This window comes from Castor canadensis, chromosome 2 (genome assembly GCF_047511655.1).
Source record: "Castor canadensis chromosome 2, mCasCan1.hap1v2, whole genome shotgun sequence".
NCBI classification, from domain to species: domain Eukaryota; kingdom Metazoa; phylum Chordata; class Mammalia; order Rodentia; family Castoridae; genus Castor; species Castor canadensis.
The window spans coordinates 113,977,485-114,000,360 of record NC_133387.1 but is presented as its reverse complement, the minus strand read 5'-3'; the positions used below and the strand labels follow the sequence as shown (position 1 = coordinate 114,000,360).

General features: G+C 36.4%; 2 pseudogenes; one reads left to right on the top strand and one right to left on the bottom strand.

Annotated features, from left to right (window-relative positions):
• Nucleotides 1-1,634, top strand: part of LOC141418137 (ral guanine nucleotide dissociation stimulator-like) — a 502,720-nt pseudogene extending 501,086 nt beyond the window's left edge.
• An 18,826-nt stretch (nucleotides 1,635-20,460) lies between these two features.
• LOC109701830 (PRAME family member 8-like) lies at nucleotides 20,461-22,876 on the bottom strand (annotated as a pseudogene).

Genomic DNA, 22,876 nt, shown 5'->3' with positions numbered 1-22,876 from the left:
AGCCCTGTATTTAGAGCTGTGGTGACTATGGAGTGTCTCTCCTGGACATTACCTTGGTATGCCACTGTAGCATCCTTGTCCTGATGAGTCGCCCCCTTCACTGGTCCAGGTGACCAATCAGGATAAAGCTCCAGTCATCATCCTCAAGGCCATGGAGAAAAACAATTTAGACATTGATGATCCAGAGGACTATGAGCTGGTACAAATAATCTCAAAAGATTGCAGTAAGTTGAAGAATCACACATCTGGGGAAATGGCAGAGGGTCAAGGATAGCACCATTCCCATCACAAGGTCCAAAACCCTGAGCTGAGGAAGTCAGTGCAGCAGGGTTAGCATGGGCATTGTGCACACAGTGAACTTTCTAGGAGCAGCTTTTGTCATATCAGAGTCTCTTGACTACCTGAGCAGCTGAATAAATCCACATCCATGCACATTGATGTGAACAGTTAGTGCAAAGAGAACATCATGGTAAGGGACTTCACTGCCCACTAGAACAGACACTTTCTGGCTAATAAGAAAAAACATGCTTATGAATGGAAGTGTCAAATGTTAAAATCCATGTATGTAACATAGAATGTACACACTGTTGGCTTCTGAGTTAGTGATCTAGAAAGCAGAAGAACCGTAGAACTGTTAGCAGTTCTGACTCAGAGAACTTGGGCAGTTCCAAGTCACCTGTGACTGTGTCCCTGTCAGGAAAAGTAGGCCAGAGTATACATCAGATTCCTCCTAGTGATAGAAAGAACCTGGGATGTATGTGACCTACAAAGTCTGCTGTACACATTGTCATAGCTCTGCTTTCTTTCCATTGAACTGAACTTCCATGTCCTGCCATTACCCAGACTTTCAGCACTGAACTGTCCCTAGTTTTATCATAAATCTTCTTGTAGTGGCTTGCATGGTTTTGGATAGGTGGGCAGATGGGATTGTCCCCCGTATTAGGAAAAAGAAGACTGAGGCTTAGGGAAAGCTAAAGACCTAGATAGGAGTCCTACCTACCATTGATTCACACCAGACCTTGAGCCCAGTAACTGTGTAGAGGCTTCTTTGGAGCCCAGATGAGGAGGCCTGATCAAGTATTGCACTTTTCGTGTCTTGTCCTAAGTAAGGCAGCATTCAGGGAAGATGTCTTAGATTCTTGAAAGCTTGCTGTGGTTGGAGGCCCTTCCCAGAAAATCAACCATATAGGAGGATAGAAAGACCCTTTGTTAGCTGCCGGCTGAGATATGCAGCATGGTAGAAGCCACGTGTCTGTCTGAGAAAGAGTCGTTAGGTATTATGAAACCTTAGCATATCTTTCTGAAGCCAGGAGTCACAGGTATGAGATATAGGTGGCTCTGGAGCTTGACTGAGGAATCTCAGTGCTGTGGATCAGATGGGTACTGGAGAAAGCTCCAAGTGGTAGGGGTGGCACATTCCACATGAGTGTCCCTGAACAAAACTCTCTCATACACCAGAGATGAAGATTTCTGATAATTCTAATGTATATTTTGGCATGAATTCATCTGCTAACTATCAGTTTGTCCTGAAGAAAAGAAAACTCAACAGGTGGGCAGTGGGAAAGCGTGGTGCCAGATGGACCCTGCCTTGGAGTAAGTGCAAAGGACTCCGATTTTCCAAAGGCATATTGTAAGGGTCTTGCCCAAGGGTCTGGATGGCTGGGGGCTCAGGCCTTTTCTACAATAGAGTTGCTGAGGCCTGAAAGGTATCTTTCATTCATGTTACACAAATTGACATCCCCAGTGCATCCTGAGCTGTGGGAATCAGGACTTGGAGGGAGGGGGAAGGAGACTGAGTACTGGTATGAAAAGGAAAATTATACACTTGTTTGAATGTGCTGATATTTATTTTTGGTTAATAGAATGTTAGATATGTATATTTATATTAAATGCTCTTTCTATTATTGCATAGACATTGTGGTTTTGTTTTTTTTTCATTTCCTGTTCTGAAAAGAGGTAAAGATTTTCACATGTTGAAATAAAAAAAAAACTTGGAGATTTCTCTGTTTATTTTATGCAGAAGTAGGAAAAGCCAGTCATCCTGGTCAGGTTGCTGAAGAAACTATGTCTTCTTACACAGACTAATTCTTCATTTCACCATTAAACTGTGTGATATGCTGAAATGACCCTCAGAACACCTGGGACTAGAGGCGGGATGTTCTTTAACAGAGCATAGAACAGCCTCTGAAATTTGAATCTCTTTTCCATAGCACCTATGCCATTTTAAGTTCCCATCAACAGGACAGAAGGACTCCCAATTTTTTTTCATATCCTCACCAACATTATTTCCCTTTTCTCTTCCTTTTCTTTTTCTTTAAATGTAGCCACTGTAGTGGATAGGAGGAGATGTCTGCTGATTTAATGTACATGTCACTAATGAGTAATGAGTGGAACTTTTAGTGTGCTTATTATCCATCTGTATATCTTTACTGTAGAAATGTAACTGTACATTTGTGACATTTACAGAAATTCCTATAATGTATCAAAGTTTAATTTACCTTCTATATCATTCTCCTTTATTCCCTCTTCCCATTCCTGGAATAGTTTCAACAGGTCTCATTTTTCCATTTACATGCATGTGTACATGATATTTCCAGTATATTTACCTGCAACAACTTTTCCTTGTATCCTCCTCCCTGCCACTGGTACCAGACCCCCCATGTAAGACTTGTTTTGCCTTCTTGTTTTCTGTTTTTGAAAAATAAATAACTTTTATGTTTATGATAGCTATACAAGGAGTTTCATTGTGTATTTCCATGTATATATGTATTATAACCCAAATTGTTTCATCCCCTCTCTTTTTCTCCTTTCTTCCTTAGTCACCTTATAGTGATTTCAACAGGATTAACAATTCTACATTCATTTTTGAATAGGAATTACATCAACCATATTCACCTAAACTTCTTCTTCCTCTCTTGTATGTGACCTCCCCTTAGAATGACCTGTTTGTCATAATATTGCTTGTATTTGTATTGGATCAGCATTCCACATATGAGAGAAAACATGCAGCCTTTGACTTTCTGAACCTCACTAACTTCACTTAAGATGATGTTCTTCAGTTCCATCTATTTACCTGCCAATAACAAAATTTCATTTTTCTTTATGGCTAAATAATATTCCATTGTATATAAATACCACAGTTTTCTTAATCCATTCTTCAGTAGTGGGGCACCTTGGCTATTTCCATAGCTTAGCTACTGTGAATAATGCTGCAATAAACATGTGTGTGCAGGTATCTTTATTTTAACTTGACTTAATTCCTTTGGGTATATCCCTAAGAGTGATATTTCTGGATCATATGGCAGTTCTATTTTTAGGTTTTTGAGTAGCCTCCATATTGTTTTCCATGGTGGTTGTACTAATTTACATTCCCATCAAAAGTGTATGAAGTTCCCTTTTCCCCCACATCCTCAACATTTGTTATTTCTGTTCTTGATGATAGCCATTCCAACAGGTGTGAAGTGGAATCTAAATGTGGTTTTGATTTGCATTTTCTTTTTGGCCAGGGATGTTGAGCATTTTTTCATGTGTTTTTCTAAAAACCATTTGGACTTCTTCCTTTGAAAAAGCTTTGTTTAGTTTATTTGCCCATTTCTTCCTTGGGTCTTTAGTTTGTTGAGCTCCCTGTATATTCTGGTTATTAATCCATCAGATATAAAGCTGTTAAGAATTTTTCTATTCTTTGTGGAGCCTCTTGATTCTGATGAACATTTTTTTGTTTTATAGAAGTTTTTAAATTTCATGTAGTCCCATTTGTCAATCCTTTTTCTTAGATATAGAGCCATTTGTGTCCTATTGAGAAATTCATCACCTATGCCTATTAATTCCTGCTCTTTCCTGCACTAGCTTCAAAGTATCAGATCTTATATTAAGGTTCTTTATCCACATTGAGTTGATACTTGTACAGGGTTATAGACATGATCTAGTTTCAGTTTTCTGAATGTAGATATCCAGTTTTCCCAGCAACATTTCTTGATGAGGCTCCATTTTCTCCATCATATGTTTTAGGCACCTTTATCAAAAATCATATGGAAGTAGCTGTGATTGGTCTTCATGTCTGTTTTTTGGGGTTATTTTTTTGCCATTACCACACTGTTTTTATTGTTATAATGCTTTCCTGTATATACCTTTAGAATTCATGAATAGTGATAATTTTCACAGCTGGTCTGTCACCTCTTACCACACACTTGTCTGTGGGAAGGAGGAGAGAAGCAGATAAAGGCAAAGAGATAATTCAACCTGGAGTCCAGACCCAAAGTCTCAGCCACCTCAGAAGAAGTTCTGGAATAACATGACTAGTCACACCCTTTCCAAATCAGACAACAATGCCTCAGCCAGTTATTGCATAAGATCATTCCCAGAAGGGCACAATTTTGGGTGACTTGGTTTTCTGTATGTGGTGCAACCAACAGGCTTTCCTTTTAGGGTATTTTATTATGTTTTTAAAAGGATTTATTTGTTTATTTATTTGTCCACTTGAAGAATGAAGATTGAACTCAAGGCTTAGTGCTCTACCATTTTAGCCATCATCCAAACCAGCAGGTACTAATGATCTAGTTGACTGATGTTTAAAACCTTGTTGACACCAACAGGGATATTCTGCTTGGCTGGAGACAGATTATTAATAGAGATGCCGATATAAAAATCACTGATTCTATTTTAACTTTCATTAGTTTAATATTAGAGAGTTTTTGATGTGCTTATCTCATGAAGAAGAGTTCAGGTTTAGCATCTCAGTTCTTACTATTTTTTTCTATGATATTCCTTTCTGCAAAAGAGGGAAAATAATGCATTTCTCATTGAATCACTTGGATGATTAAAAGGTAGAGGATGATAATTATGGTACTAATAAAAGCTCACATGAATTAAGTGATATACAATGCACTCTGATCTCCCCATACTTCTCCATTTCACCATATGTTTCAGCATACTGCTATTATCCCTTGTTTGCAAGTGGAAAAAAATGAGGTTTACAAAGGTGAAGTGAGGCTTCTCTCCAGGATACACTTCAGTACAGGTAGCAATGGGCTGTAGGAATTTCAGCACTGTGCTATCTTCCAGGGTGTGAGTTGTTCTCATTGCTACTGTATTTTGAACACTATACCCTAAGGTCTACAATTCATTATAATTGAAGTATTAAACTTTCTTTTATTTGATATGAATTCTTTGATACTCAGTGATTTTACTTACTTTTTATGTTCTGTAATTTGGAGATTTACAAAAGACCTATTTTTACCTTTATGGCACATTTTGATATATATATACATTTAATTTCTTATATTCTACTTTAAAACTTAGATATGTCCATTCTTTCACATTCTTACAAAAGAGTTTACTTTTCCAAATCAAAATGCACACGTTTTTTCAAATACAATACCATGAGCATGTGCTATTACTTTAATTTATAATATCTATTTTTTAAAGTAATAAACCCAGGGAGAAAGGAAATATTGTAATATCTGTTATTAGTGTCTGTCTCATTGATCTACACATTCCATAGTTCTGTTTCACTTATGTATTGATTAAATTATTATTCTTTTATAAACTTGTAAAATATGGTTGGGTTGATTTTGTTTACTGATTCATAAGATTTAAAATACAAATACATGAATATATTAGATATAGTAATAGTCATACATTCATACACATAATTATATTTAGATATTTATACACACACATACATAATAACCTTATTCTTTCTTTTTATCCTAGTGGTTTAATGGTTGATTCCAAACTAGGGAGTGATGGGGTTCCTACACACACACACACACACACACACACACGCGTGTGTTTGTATACATATATATGTTTATGTATTTAATTAGTATTTTTATTTAATACTTGAAGTAGTTAAACTTGAAGTCCTTTTTAAAATAACCAGTGGATCTTTGCTTCTACCAGTACTGTGAATTTTGCACAAATTACATTTGTTTGTATTTATTTTATTAGTGTTGTCTTTTTTCCATATGTCTTCTAATTAACTATAACCAGAAGCATTCTGGTATTTCAGAATCCATTTGTATTTCAGCCATCATAATATTATTTTTAATGTCCAGACATTCCTTCCAGCTCTTGGGCTGTTTTTTTTCCCTCTTAATACTAAGTTATTTTTTTATGGAGCAAATAAAGTAGGGCATATTTACTGGGTTCTGGTTCTTAGAGAAAAAAAATCTCTCACAAATATTATCACATTGGAAGTTGATGCTTCAAAGTATGAGTTTAGAAAGAACACAGTTCATTCCAGTGTGATATAGAAATATAAAATATAAATTAATCCTATTTCTCAATATATTTCTAATTCTATAATTCATGACATTTTTCACTATCATTATAAAAGAGCCTGACAAGTAGTATTTAATGTTTTTATAATAAAAACAGATTATATGAATAAATTTCATGCTTGTTTATAAAGGATATTAAATTATCTGTGACAATATTATTTTGAAGACTATTTTATTCTTCATATGTGTATCTAGTGTTACATATGCATTAACTCAGCATATATTTAAAGAGTGGGCATTTGCTATATGACAGGCATTGATTCAATGTACAGAGCATTGTCCAGCATCATGATCTCTGATGTTCTTAAAAAATCAAAATTTTAGATTGCATACTAGGTTTAGAATGACTTAGGATAAAGGAATAAAAATGTGTAGTGTGAGAAAAGTTTTTACACAGTATTTTACAGAAACTTGTCTTGAGGAACACTAATACATATTACGTGGAAGTTTGACCAAATGCATTTAGAGAAAACAAAGTCTAATGAGTTGAACAAGCAACTTCAGTACAGATTTGCTCATTCTCCAATATGTTCTTTTATTGTGATTCTAAGTCTATAGCAACACAATAGAGTGCTGGTTTTTAAATAAAACAATTAGCCATAAATCCTCACTTAAAAATGTGATAATGAATGAACACTATATCATTTTTAAGTTACAGATAATTGACCTTGAAAGTACTTTGAACAAACTCATTAACTATTTTGCATAAAATAACAGTGCCAAAAAGCCATTATATATATAGTCTGTCTCTATACATGTTGGAGTAAGTTCATATATATGTTCATGTTTACATATGAATCTTAAGGTACCACAAAGGAATATAAGAAGACTGTACTTGGTCATAGCATGGGTGGAAGTCTAAAATCATAATAAGGCAATTGTTCTAAGTGTAGAACACTGCAGGAAAAAAACCCCACAAAGTTTAATGTAAGGTAAAGTGGCTGGTGGGGTAATATATTGACAGATGTTTGTCAGGCAAAGACAAACATGAAAAATTTCTTAGCAAAATTACATGTGTAAAAAATGGCTGGCCCCAAATAACTCACTGTTTAGAAACAGGAATCAAGAGATGTATGCTGTATTCACAGCAGCTGTTGTGCAACTATGGGCAAGTCAGTTTTAGGGCTTCTGTTTTCCCTTACAAAATATGAAAGTTTAATTATTTAGTTTCTAAATATTTTCACCTCTGCTAAAAGAATGTGACTTACCCAATACATAAATTATTATTTTGACCAGAAATTTAATTTGATCCATTGCAAAGGTCTTCAAAAGACAACCATAGTGTCTTAGACTCCCTGTTTATTGAAGGTTGTTGTCTTTTAGAAAGAGAGAGTGTATTCTAAGTGAGACATCTCTTTAAATACTATACATACAAACCAAAAGTACTGTAAGCAACTTACATTTTAAAGCAATAGAAAATAAAAATTATAGCATAAGATGAGGCTGATCTTGGAGTAGATGGAATGTACTAGCCACTAATCTAAAACAAGTTATAACATGTTAAATTAAAAGTAATTCACCATAACAGAACATTATGAATGTGAGAAGTATTAAAGCTGCAGCAATCCCTGCATCCTTGTTCTCACATTTCTCTGTAGAATGCAGCTCCATGAGATAGGCGATCTTTGCTTTATTACAACTGTTTTCTCAAATCTCTAGAATGGTTTGGTACATAGGAGGCATTAAATATGCATTCTGAGTGGAGTGAATTGTCCTTTATATTTTATGTCAAACATTTTAAAGGTAGTATCTCTAGTATCTTCACTGACATAGTATGATTTTCAATGATGTTTTACGGATAAGCTTACAGGAAACATAATTTCTTTTGTTATATGTGTTTCCTGAATTTCTTTTTTTATGTTATTATATTTAGGTTATGATTAACGCAAGGTTTGTTTCTTCATTAAGGTCCTCAAAGCTTTACTGTTTATCTTGTTATTTATTCTGCCTTCTATAAACTTAATACCATTTTTTCATATTTATTGTAGTTAAGTGCCAAAGGTGAGCATATTATGTTTAAATTGATTGTAACTTACTTTTGCTATAATCAATACTGCCTAAAAGCAAAAGCTCTCAGGTACTTAAAGATACTTTGGAGATCACATTAAAAACCAAGGTTTGTTTTCTCATTTTTCTAAATGAAAAGAGAATAAAAGATTTTGAAATTTCAGTTGTTTATTGATGATACTGTGAAAGTCATCTTCTATTTTTTTCATTCAGAGTTCCTTTGTCAGCACTCAGACTCTTGCATATCTTGTGATCATTTAGAATGGGTCTGTAAACAACACAAACATTAAATCTGCTTGCCTTTTTATTGGAATTTTAATTAATCTTTTTTATTAATCATTTATTCACATGTGCATTACATTGTTTGGGTAATTTCTCCCTCCAACCCACACCCTCCCCCTTCCAGGCAGAACCTGTTCTGCACTTTTCTCCAGTTCCATTGAAAAGTAGAAATAAGCAGTAATAAGAAAGACCTAGCATTTTTGTTAGTTGATATAAGGACAGCTATACAGAGAAGATTCCTAGCATTGCTTTCATGTATAAGTGTATTCTAAATATAGATCTGCCATATGATCCAGCAATCCCACTCCTGGGGATATAGCCAAAGGAATGCAACACAGGTTACTCCAAAGGCACCTGCACACCCATGTTTAATGAATCTTTATGTTTTAAAAATGCAAACCTAATTCCTGTCTTGTATGGTGATTTGTTATAATTTTATCAGCTGTAGCTTTTCAGTAAACACTTGTTTTAAAAATTATTGTATTTGTTTATACTTTATTGTAGTAGAGTTAAGGAAGTAGATTTTAATAAACACATTGATCAAGAAAGAGTAAAATTCACCTCTTTAAAAACTTCAAACCCCTTACAATAACCACTTTTGCTAAGATTAATATATCACAAATGCCCTTAATTTAGTTTTTTGCTTACATTTCTTTTTAGTTTTGGAACAGCCATCCATCTTTACCTTCCATAAAGATCCATTTATGGAAGTTGCCTGATTGACACTTAGAAAAAGCTTGAATCCTAAGTGAAGGAACCCTATAATTACTTATCTCTGCACTTATTATTATGCAAGAGGATTGGTCTTCATAATTTTCTTAACTAACCCTCATTAAAACTGATATGAAGTAACAGATCCTAAAATGTTAATGCAGGTACTGGAATGGAGATGGCAGTGAGAATTCCCCATGCAAAACTGGATGAATGAACATAACCATAAAGAGCAATTATCAGAAACATTGAAAACTTTAATCTGTATTGTCTTCCTTCTGAGAATTTCAGAAAAATCACAGGAGGAGGTAAGGATGGATACAAGTGAAAGTTTGCTAGGGATTGATTTTAAAACAGAAAAAAGAATGTTTGATCATGATAAACGATCAGTTTCTGATTACAGCCTCCAACAAAAAAGAGGGGTACTGGCTATTTGGATAAATGCATGCTCATGTCAATTAAAAAATCCTGAAGGGAAGTCAGGAAAATATTAGGAGATGTGGTTAGAATGCTGATGGCATAAACTATAACCTTTATAATTATCAGTGTGTTTTGTGCATGTATATACACATGCAAAGTCCTTAAATATCTCCTTGGACTGAGTGCTTAAGAAGGATGCCAAATCATTTCAACATAGATTGGTTGTATAAATCAAATACTGAAAAGATGCACATATTATTGGCCTTCATAGGTGCTCAGTAATTAAATGTTGAAAAAAACGAATGAGTCAATAAGAATAGATAAGCACTTATTTATAAACCCTTCAGTGTTAAATATGTTGAAATATGAACTACTCACACCTTTTAGGGGAGAACCTGTGGCAATGCATCTTCTTTTTTATTAGAATGCTTTTCATGTCTTAGGATTTCAGAAATAAACCTTCTTCACTGGAACTCTAGTCATGAACTTACAAATCCTTCTAAGTATTTTTTTTGTGATTGTGGGTCAGAAAACCTGTAAAGACTGTAGAGAAAGGGAGAGAGAATCATTTATTACTAGGAACAGGACTGTTTGTGCAAGTGGCCTGTGACAGGGACTTCTTTTCATAGTCAAATGAAGGCGATGTGCTGCTGCAATAGGCAGGAAGGAGAGGATTGAAACTTTGATTGTTGTGTATTATTGCAGTGAACCTCGTTTATGGATTTATCCATTCTATATGCAGTGAATCACATGAAAGGTAAAAGTGAACAGGTAACTTTTCCACACAGGTTTGATTTATACAGAAAATGCATCTTTGTTGTTTTAGAAGCAGCAGCTAGCTCTAAATGATCAATGGAAATGATGACGAATAATGCTAGTTTCTAAGATTATGATTTGAAAAATTCATAGTCAATCCACTAAGGAAATGAAAATGATGAAAGTAAAATTAGTAATCAGAATAATAAAAATATTATATTTTCTCAGTGGACATTCACATAAATATATCCAGTAAAATATGAACCTCAAATAGTAAGTAATATGGAATGATAAAATAACTTCATATACTACAGCAAGAAATAATCTTATTAGTAATATTGTAATTTATTAAATATAATAAGACTAAATTTCTATTTTTATATAAAAATCTTTAATAATCATTTATTAGAATGATCTAAAGTTCATGAATCAAAGCATGAATTTATTTAAAAATCAAAATGGAAAACATGATTGTCATTGATTTGACTAGAAAGAATATTGGAATGAAATATCTGGTCACAATAAAACATAGCTGCTGTGTTATGGCCAGAATGAATGATATCTTTAGGAGCATGTTGCATTTACACATTGTACTGACTATGGCTTCATCTCCTGAATCTGGCTACAGACTTGTGCTGTTTTTTTTTCTTTTATTCATATGTGCATACAATGTTTGATTGTACTTTCTAGTTTTGCCTCTTTCAAGTTTGGGCAAGATCAGCTTTTTTTCAGCTTCTGTATCCATGGCTGGCTGTCTCTAAAATGCACTCTGACCAGTGTAACCTGTTTTGGAACCTCACCCTGAAGTGTCAGGACATACAAGCTAGTGAAGCTATTCCTGAGTGTTTCTTCATAGTCTGGAAAGACATGTGGAGCAAAACACATTATTGCTTATTTCTCTGTACCATCTTTTAGGGGATAATCTCTACTGATACCCTACTATATACTAGCTGAACAAATAAATTGCTGCAAAGAGCTCTCAAGAAGTAGTCATAGATAAAAAATGGTTAAGTAGCTCTGCAGAAGCCGAGAAAAGCTTTTCTCTAAAGTTGGTTTTTAGAAATGACTTTATAACTAACCCTCACATCAAGAATCTTCAGTTGGAGTTGTTCAAAGGAGGTTTAAAATATTAAATTGATGCTTTCTCTATGTAATTCTAAATTATACCAATACCACACTATAAAATAACTATTAAGGAACTAAATAAAATTGTGATTACTTATGAGAACTTTATTAATAAATATTGGTAATACATATTTTGCATAAGTGCATTCATATGTATTACTAATCATGTTTTACTTAATTTTTTGAGCATCAGTTTTCCTGGTGCTGTATACATGTGCTTTTTCTTCCTCTTGTGCAATGGAGTATGATTTCCACTTTTCTCTAAAGCAGGGGTTAGGTTCTGCAATTTCTCTGAGGTGAAGGATAAGCTCTTAAAATCCATATAGTTAATATTTTGGGTTTCTACTGTAAAGATATCTAACCTCAGTTATACAGGAGATTAAGTGCATCCTTCAGTTACAGTAAAATTGCAACTTTCATAATCTTGAGTCAAATATGTAATTCTTATTCTATGGTGACTGAAGAAATGATATTAACTTATAACCTACAAAATATTTATATAATTTACAATAAAACAGTTCTAACATACTGTTTTGTAATCCCAAGGAATTATACTTTAATTGTAGCATGTTACACAATGCTATGTACATCTAAAAAAATTTGATCCTTATTTCCACCAATCCCAACTTGCTCAGTTTCTTAATGTGTTAGTCACATATAATGCTTTTTTTCTTCCCAAGTATACTTTGGATATTCATGACACTATGCCATAATTTTTCCACTTCTATTATAGTTCTCTAACTCTTGTATTCTCACAAAACTTCTGATAATATTGAAAAAAGAAGGGTGTTACTTTTTGTCAAAATAACCTACTTTCCAGCAAATGTGCTTCCCCCCCTACATTACTTTATGTTTACCTGGGTGTTAGTACACATTACACTACATTTAGCTATGCATGTATTTCTTTTGATGGACATTGATGTCTATGAAGGCAGAAATTTTGTTTAAAAAAATTTTGTTTAAAATGAGTTATATAGTTCAATGCATTAAATATATTTTTTAAAGTGAATGTGCCAATTTGTGAAGAAATATCTCAAGAGATTATTGTAAAGGCAGCTGAGATTTTTGTTTATATTGTTCCACAGATTCTCACATCACTTAATCACAGAGGTTAATATTAAGAGGCTCTAAAGCCAGACTGATCATATTTGAAACCCAGTACTAAATTTATTGGTTATAGCATTTCCAAAATTTGCTTGCTATGTCTCTGCATCATTTCTTATCTTTTAAATGGAAATAATAATATTATGTAGATAGAGTATTAGTAAAGAGTTGATAATCGAATCAACATATGTATTTCTTAGTATTTACAAAAAGTAGGGTATGAATTAAATTGATTACTATTTTTTCATAGTAGTATTTTGATGTTTAACTTAGTAAATTCTAGTATATGATAAAAAATTGCTCACTAAATCCAATATTTTTTTCAACTGCAAAAAGTACATCAGAAACTTTATGCTCATCAGTTAGAGTCATAGCCACAATACTGAAAATACAGTGCTAAACCCACTTAAATTTCATGTCAATATAAACCCTGGTTTCACCAGAAAAACTAACATGTAATGAAAGTGTGAAATGCAATTTTAAAAATGACTACAACTTATTCTTTGATAGATAATATCATTCTATCCTATTTCATTCATCCCACATTTGCCAGTGCCTTGTAACAGAAAATACATCTTATTGAAATATTTGATTATGTCAGGCTATCTTTGATGGCTTCCTGTGCAACACAGCAAATTTCCAAATTTATTTAACTAAGGATCATATCCTGTAAGTTCCATCTTTACTCATTTTCCTTGGCATTCCTTACTTGGTATGATTTTGTGATGACTGTTTATACATACAATTTTATAGTGTTTATTGAAATGAAAATATCCCTCAAGAGAAAAGACCAGTGATTGAAAATTTAAAAGTGTTTTTTGCTGCATCGGGAGAAACTAGAATTAAAAATTAGTTTCATGATCATGTTAATGAACAAGTGCATTCATATGGGTAATAGATGTCTAAATAGTACAATATTCTTATAAAAAGTTCAGATTTGCATGAAATTTTGTATGTATGCACAAATCAAAAGAGCAGTACTTTTAGAAAAGCATATATTAAATATGTATCTCCATACACATCCAAAAGTTTATGACAAATGGTAATTATTTTGATACAGAAGAAAATAATGCCAGCTGAGATCACTGTAAAATAGGAATGAATTTCAAATAAGATAAACAAAGCCAAATAAATTAAGAAAAGGTTTTTGCACTTTCCTTTTTATGTTCATCCTACTTTAGTTTGATGAAATATATGTAAACATATATGACAATGCTTCCTGAAGAACAAAGGTTTCACATGAGATTTAAATTTTGGTAAGGTCATTATTTTGTCTTTGAAATAATAAAGTCCTATTTCATTGTAGACTTTCATGTGTCAAGTATGCTTGTTATATATAATATCTACTATAGGACTGATAATGTACAATTGAAATAAAAATGTGAAAATTATAATAATTTAACAGTAAAATAATTTGAATGAAGCAAGAAAAATAGAAAAAAGTGTACAGCCTAGAAACAAATTTAAATTAGAAAAATAAAATATTTTCTAGATAAAGGAATTATTAAAAATAAATGGACAAAATAAACTAATTACCACTTGTGATAATCAAAGCAGATTTTAAAAGAAAATGATCATTAAAGAACAACATGATTTTCTGGTCTTCTTACCTTTATGACTTTGTGTAATTCTGCATTTTCTCTGTTGCATCTCTGAGTGTGTTAGGAGCTATATATTACAGAGTTGATGGATGGATGTCACTCCCTCATGACATTGCAATTCATTAGGCAAATCCTCATCATTCATCAGACCACTCTAGAGACCTCCTTTGGATTTTTTGATTGTTTGGTAGTATTGGAGTTTGAACTCAGGGTCTCAGTGCTGGCTAGGCACGTGCTTTTGCACTTGAGACACTCCACCATTGCTAGAGACCTTATTGATGGCTTGATGTCTTAAGCAAACCTGTTGGAAAAGCCAAAATAGTAATCAACTTTGCTGAGCCTTGAGGAATTTTGTCAGTGACCTCAAGGACTTTATAAGAGCCTTCAGATGACAACCATGAGTAATTTGGGGCCCTCAGACACAAAGAAGTCAAAATCTTCAGAGCAGTCTATGGAAACTCAGGCAAAGAAAACCAACTAGCCAACTCCAGCCTCTGAACCACACAAGGCATAAGATAATATGTGTACATTGTTTAAGCTGCTAAATTTGTTGTTACTGTTAGGTAGCAAAATAAAATTATATATAAAAGAAAATCATTAAATATAAAGATCTTTTATAAGGTTTCAGACAAAATATAGACAAATATACATCAAGTAAATGTTAGCTCAAAAACTCTTTGTGCAAGTTGGACTTTGACATAAGGAATACAAAGTTATAAACAGATATTCATAATGACAGAGGGTTATTCCAGAAAATGAGTTAGTCTTTTTTGTACTTAAAACACAGACCCAAAATATTTACCACAGAAACATTCCAACCTTCTCATTTAAAAAATGAGAATATAGACACAAGAGAAGAAGCAGCTTTGCTAATCAGAAAGCTGGGATTCATAGCCAGATGCTTCTGACAGCAAAGATTGCTGTTAGTGTCTATATGCCACAGCCTGCCACCACACTTGTCAAAGTTAGCAACAGCCATAAGGCATAAGGACAGGAGGAAGCGGTGATGACCTTATTTTAGGCATGTTGGACCCATTGTTACTTCTCTTTTAAACTGAATAGGTTAGATTGATGGGAGTGGGGCTGAGGTGGGAGCAACCTACCTTTCTGCATTGATAAACTTTTGTCTGGGTATTGGGAATTGAAAGTGGAAGACTGGCAATGGGGAAACCCAAACTGCTGTAAATTATCACAGGAATTACATTGGCATTCTTCAGAGATTTTATGATAACCAAACACACTAAGGATTCTCACTATCATAAATATAGAATCTTGGATCATTATGGGAGGATTTTTAGTTGAAGACATTTGTACACATGTGTATGCTCATATAATTGTTTCCTTCTTTACATTCATGAACACATACACACATAGGCATCACACCGAAGGGTTCCATAAGTATGAGAAACACTCATAATTTCTGTAATCTTATATTAGAGAAAAATATTTACATAAGCAAAATGGAAAGATTGTTTATAATACTGAACTTTTAGGAAATCTGTTAGTTTATAGCTAGTGAGTCAGATACAATGGAGAGAACAAAAATCTATTGCAATCTTTGCAGTCAGTACTGGAAGTATTAGCCATAGTGTCACTTTGCCCCATGAATAATGCACTGAAAATTGAGTTTAGACACCTAAAACTCATAGCATTTGATAAGTTATTTTACCTTTCTGTGCTTATTTCCTAGTTATTTATTAAAAGCTCTCTGTCTTTACCCTTCTATTTCTAAAACTTTTACCAATGCCAAAGGGTTGTTGTGAAGATTCATTAAGCTAACCATAGTAAAATATGCTTAGGAACATACCTGCCAATAGGAAGGACAAAATGAGACTCTTTATGTTCACAGATCAAGCATGGAGTCTATCAAAGAGAAAACCTGCAATACACATTTCCTAGATAAGTGATTATAAGATCTATGAATAATAATAGGGTCTACTGCTGCCTTTTTTTTTTTTTGATGGTTCCCATTTTGGATCAGAATTGAGAACAGAGGGAAAAAGTTTATCACTAGAATCTTTTTCCGAATATCAGTTAAAAGAAATACTCAAAATGTGTAAATTTAAGTTGGTTACAAAAAGTGTGAGGGCTTTAGAAATACAATTTTTTTTTGCAATTTTCAAAAATAAATGTTCAACTAGGAAGCTCTCAGTTTCAGATAGTTCAGAAAATTTCTTTTCTGTAGATAACCTATGAAATTATTTCATTATTTATATATTTTCTATTGGTTTAAAATGTGTAGTGTGATTCAGAAAAAGAACTAAAAGAAAGTAACTGAAACAAACTGATCCTTCTCTGTTACCTGATGAGAAATGAATGGGGAGAGGGAAACAGAATGTATTTGATCACCCCTTCCCAAAGGGCAGTATGTATGGTCCATGTGCATCTGATTCAAGAAGTGAGAAACACACTCTTCATTCTCCCATTACTGTCCTCAGAAGATATTAGACTTTTGTATTTAAGGAGTATTTATTTTAGCCCTTTGAAACATTCTTTTATACATCACTCACCCACCCACCAAAGGTAAAAGACATTAATGTAAAAGACACTGAAAATAGCTTGACAGGGTGCAGTGATGCACACTATTTGGAAGGTTGAAGGGAGATTTCTGTTTAGCGAAAACCTTGGAGGTTAGTTTGGGCATCAAACTCTCTCTCAAGTAGATAAATGAATAAATAAATAAATAATAAGTGAATAAAAGTATCCAGCAGTAGAGAACCTAACTTTATGTGAATCAATATATAATGTATGTGAAAAATGAAAAATTAATTTAAAATATTCAGAAGTTATGTCTGTGTGCCAGGATACTGGCCCTCCCCACAGGCTCTCAACCCTGACCACAGCTCAGGAGTACTCTGCAGGGAGCTGCCCCATTTCTAAAAAGCACAGCAGGAGAAAACCCACCAAACAAAGTCAGGTGAGCTCATTGCACTTTTAAGCTGTAGATTCCTTCCTGCAGTGGATGATGGGAAAGGTGAGGGGCATAAATTTATTTGCTCACTCTCTCTGCAACCCAGCAGAGAACCTATGTAAAAAAATCAGAATAGGCTGAATGACTCATGTTTTAGAGTGCTTGCCTATAAGTATGACAGAGCTGAGTTCAAACCCTACTACTTCCAAAACATAAAAGTAGAAAAATAAAGATAATTCATATTAAAAAGCACTTCGTAACTATTGGTGTGTGCCTTGTTCTTTTAGACAAGGCTTCCTATGTACCTCAAACTGTCCTTGAACTCTATCCTCCTGTCTCTGCCTCCTAAGTGCTGAGACTTCAGGAGTGTCTTGCTAAGCCAGGCCTAAATGCTGTGTTTGGAATCACAGAAAATGAGGCACAACAAGTATACAGAGATCTTAAATGAGCATTAAATAATTAAAGTTGTACTAAGATGAATGATATAATTATCTGAAAATGGAGTGCTCCCACACTTTAATCCTATTGGAAGATATAGTGAGACCAGCAAGTGACCGATTATTTTACATTCTACACTAGGGTATGTTTTTCTTGTGGGGATGAAACAGTGGCTTATGCCTTAAATCTTAGCTGCTCAGGAGACAGAGATCAGGAGAATCACAGCTCAAAGCCTTCCCAGGAAAGTTGTTTGGGAGGCCCTATCTTGAAAAAACCCATCACAAAAATGGGCTGGTGGATGTGGCTCAAGGTATAAGTCCTGAGAACTGCAAAAAGAAAAAAAAAAAACCCACTATAGACACAGGGCATGGTGGCACAAACCTCTAATCCCAATAGAAGGGACATAGAGGGGAGAGGATTGAAAGTTTCAGTTCATCCCACAGGGCTCATAGGAGATCCTTCCTCAGAGAGAGAGAGAGAGAGAGAGAGAGAGAGAGAGAGAGAGAGAGAGAGAAACTACCATTTCTTTATGAAAAACAAATCTAGGGGGCTGGGAACATAGATCAAGTGGTAGAGTGCCTGCCTACCAAGCACAAGGCCTGGAGTTCAAATCCCAGTGCTGCCTGTAAACAAAACACCCATGTGTCATGAGATGAATGTAGAGATGAGTTCATTTTGCACTATCTCAAAGAACAAACATGACCACTGCCACAGAAAGTTAAAACTAGTAGTAAAATATACCTTTATAGATGTGGGTTTTTTGAATTCTATTTTATGCTTATTCAATACAATTCTTTTGTTCTCTATAATAAACTTCAAACACAACATATTTAAAATTCTATAAATATACAAATTTTAAAACAAATTTTATAGTACTCATTGTACATAAAAGCCATGTAACTGTTGTCAAGGTAATATGCAAGACTCCAATGAATGGCATGTTGGATGTTGTAGGTGAGGTGCTGATGCCCCTACAGAGCTGGACTCACCTCCCTCCCCTATTTTAGAGGTAAGGGGACATGGGTTGGGTGGGTGAGGTTATAGAAAGAAAATCAACTGTGGCCACTAATATCAGGAGCTGGCTTCCATGGAGCTTGACCTTAAAGATTGGAAGAGAACTCAAACAGGGGTTAGAAGGCCAGCCCTAATGGGTCAACAGCTTGGTTATCTTCCATGGGCTTTGTCAGGTGACAAACTAGCTTCAGGTGGTATCAGACAAGGCTAGGCCCATGGTCACCTGAGGGTTTGCTTGTCTCTGCCCTTCAGGTACAAGCATGGGGTCAGCTTTCTAGCCTGAAGCTAGGGCACTTTTGTAGTGAGAACCAGCATGCAGCGGGACTGTCCACCTGATGCCTTCCAAGCCTGCTTGAATGAGGGCTCTGCTCATAATCTTCCTCTGGCCTGAGATATGAGAGCACTGAGCTGAGTAACAAGAATGTAATCAGGTGAGCTTCCTTGGCCCTACTTATCAGGAGCAGCTGGATCTGGGCCAGCTCCCGTGGCAGTGGTCAGGACAGATCTGAGACCAATGCCTATGAGATTGTGACATTGTCCCCATTCGTGGGGGTGACTGGTTTCATATGGGACATGATGGCAGCACTCTACTGGGAGGGCTGAATTGCTGGTGGGGAAGCCTAGAAATTGGACAGTATGCAGGAGCAGTGACTTCCTGGTGATGGCCTTGTTCCCAGTTATGGGCCTCAGCACATTCTCCTCATTTGTATTCTCAAACACACATAGGCCATGCCTTTCCATAATGGGGCAGCATCCTTTCTGCAGACACATCAATCATTTTCATTTTCCCAGAGGTGGAAGTGTCTCCATGATGTGATCCTCAGTCATGTTACCAGGAAGTTTGCCCAATTGCACTTGGGTGGATTTAGGGAAGGGCTCCTCTCCTCCTTCCTTTTTCCTCTCTTTTTGGTGGTTTGGATTTATAGCTAGAGCAAATCCTGTTGTCCAGCCTGCCGAAGAAGGGCTCAGGAGCTGGAGTTGCTGGGGGAATGGAGGCTGTGGGACACATTGGAGCATCCCAAAAAGGGGACATGGAGCAGAAGCTGGAGCCACTACTGCAGTAGCGTTCAGATAGAACTGGACTGAGACCTGGTTTTGTAGCTTCCCCCAGGAAGCACTGCACCTCTTCCCCCTTTATCCCTGACAGGGCCTTCCCACTCCACTCCCTTTTAATTTATTTCTTGAGTCCACTTATAAAGACACAAGAACATACACATAAATAAAATGATGATCTACAGATTTCACATAAAAATGTAATTTAAAAGGTTTATATAAAAATACATTTTTAAAAAAATAGTAAAATTAAAATTCTATTTCTGATAAATGAGTCAAATTAATGTTCTGTTCACATCGCTAAATTAAAATTTTGTTTTCCTTGATAAGTAGTCTTGCGAAGACTGGGATGAAGGCAGGATGACAGTTGCCATGGCACTTTGGTTTTAAAATACAAAGCCTGAGTGCAAAGGTGGGGCTCAGCAGCAGAGCCTCTGTCTACCAGTCAATAGGCACTGAGTTTGATCTTTATAATAAATTTATAAGTAAGTTTAATTGAAGCAAAATTTATCCCTTCCCCCTTTCCTCAGTCTATTCAATGAGTTCACTGACAAAGAGAACAAGTGAAAACAGAGGAATGGTGACACTCCTCTGTCTCTACCCAGGTGCCATTGGGCTCCAGGCCAGAAAACTGGCACCTTTTACAATGAACACAGACAAAGATTCCAATCTGGAACTTATGGAGAGCTCTTATGTCCCTTAATACCTGCCCCAACTTCACTCGAATGTAGGCAAATTTCTCACGGTCCATATGACCTCATTCGGGGTCAAAGCTCTCCAAAGGGGCAGGATACAGTGATTGACTTAACTGGCTCAGCCTGGCAGTGTGCCACAGCAGGTTCTCCAGGCAGCCATGGAGGTGCTTTTCCCAAAGAAATTGAACATGGTGAGCTGACAGCAGCAGCTGAGGGCAGGAAGGATCACATGGAGCTGGGAGTCAGTGACCTCACACTCTTCTAAGAGCAGGTTCTTCAGAACGCTGGCCACTCTCTCTAGAAGTGCTCAGAGGGGCTCTGGACTCAAGTCCTTCAAGGAGCAGTCCTGTAGGTGCAGGTACTTGAGATGGCTGGTGCTGGGACACTGGGACAGATGCGTCAAGTCTGACAGCTTTAGTGGGCTTGACTTAAAAGAGAGGATCTCTAAGGGTGTCTGATTCCTTAGAAGAGAGAATAGTTAATTGTAGTGAATAGTAGTGATGATGATGCAGCCACTTCAAAATGACCTCCAGAGAGGAGAACTTGTGAGCAAAGGTTATTCTGACCAAGTGATGAAGGTCAGACTGCTGGAGGCTGTGTACTGAAGCTTCTGTTCATTCAGTCACCCTATTCTAGCTGAGATTTTCATGGTCACAGTGCAACTGGCTCAGTGACCCTCACTACAGCACCCTTTACTTCTCACTAGGGTTTTCACCTGAGGCTGACTCACCTGCTGTGTCATCTTCAAAGTATGTTTCACTGTTTGCAACTACTCACACCTGATTCTTACTCTCAACCCCAGAGAAACAACACACACCCACTACCCCATATCCTATCTGGGCTCCAAACCAAATTCCAGAGAAGCCTGGTACCCTTTTACAACAGTGAGCTCAGAGCTCCATGTGGAGTTGTGCAGGTGTAGGGTGCCTCCCTCCTCCAGTGTCCTCTTCTTCCTAGTTCTACCACCTGAGCTTAGGCATACATGCTAAGCAGAATTCACAGCCCTCTCATCTTTGGTCTGACCCCCACATCTGTCTTGGTCTTATGGGGACTCTGCACAGACCACCAACCCCAGTTTAGCCAGATGCACCTTAAGGGTAGTTGTGTAGGTCAAGATTCAAGATGGAACACTGGAGCAGTCGATGCATTTCCTTTCTGGAGTCTCTCTCACTTTCCCATGGTCAGCCCTTGGCACCCAAGAAATGCCCTTTCAATCTACTGTAACAGAGAATGGCTTTGGTCTGGGAGCATAAATAGCTTTCCATCCACACTCTCCTGAGTATCTTGTGCAGTTTTCCATATAGGAATAAGACATCCTGCAGATACAACTCTCAGAGGTTTGTCAGCTTTTGCAAATGAAGGAAAACCACTTGGTTTGGGGGCAGGAGGTATAGAATCAGATACTCATCATGGTGAACTCAAAGATTACTCATCCTGCCTAGGTAACAAACAAATCTCCTCATGGTCTCCTGGTGCCAGAAATGATCCACCTGCAGCTCGTGGATGTGTTCCAGCTGCACAACATACAGAACCTTCTGCATTTTATAGATGGAGCCTCTCCCAGTATACAGCTTTATACAACACAGCTGGAGGAAATCTTTTCTTTTCTGATCCCACTGCAGGAGGTTGACTTGAAATTTATCTGGCTAGAATACATCATGGATGCAGATGTCTACAAATAGCCTAATGGGCTGCTTCACTGCCATCCCTTCATCATGATTTGTTTCTCTCTGCTCAGTCAGGTCCTCTGTGGAGCAGGCATTTAGCCCAGGGAGCAAATGTCCTGCTGCTTGTTCCACAAATCCAAAACCTGCAGTTTGCACCTCCTGAGGGAGAAACAGGACAAGGACCCATTCAGAAAACAGGCAAAAACCCACTTCCAGCCTGGGCTTTTATTCTTCATTCTGACAATCTGCTAGTCCTCAGATTTTCTGTCTTCCTTTCATCCACCTCCTGTCCATTGAACCAGCTTAGTCCCCACTTCCTAGCATCTGTGTTTGTGTGCAGGTGGAAGATGCTTCTGCTTAAGTAGTCCTCCATATCAGGAAGCCCTTTCACAGATATCTCAGGCCCCTGGCTTGAACAATCAGAAGCCTGTGGTCCACTCTTTGCCTCCTGCTCTCCATGACTCCAGCTGACTCTTCCCTTGATTTCAGGGACCTCATTTCTATGCCACCTGTGTTTCCCTCACCTGGGGCAAACCTGTTGTGTAAGCAGCAAAACAATCCCATCCAGGGCAATCTGTAAGTTCCCCAAGTCTCAGGTCTTCATCAGGGCCCCCAGAGGAAGGTGGGGGAAAGGCCAGGCATGTACCATGGCCTTGAGGATCTCAGTGCTTTTGCAGGCAAAGTCCACCTTGAAGAGCTGAAGGAAAAGCCACAGTGGCAGGTTGTATGCAGCAGAAATAGCTAAGATCTGTTTCTTTAGCAGGATATACATTGACAGCTCCTGGAGTGTGAGTGGGGCCTTGGTGCTCAT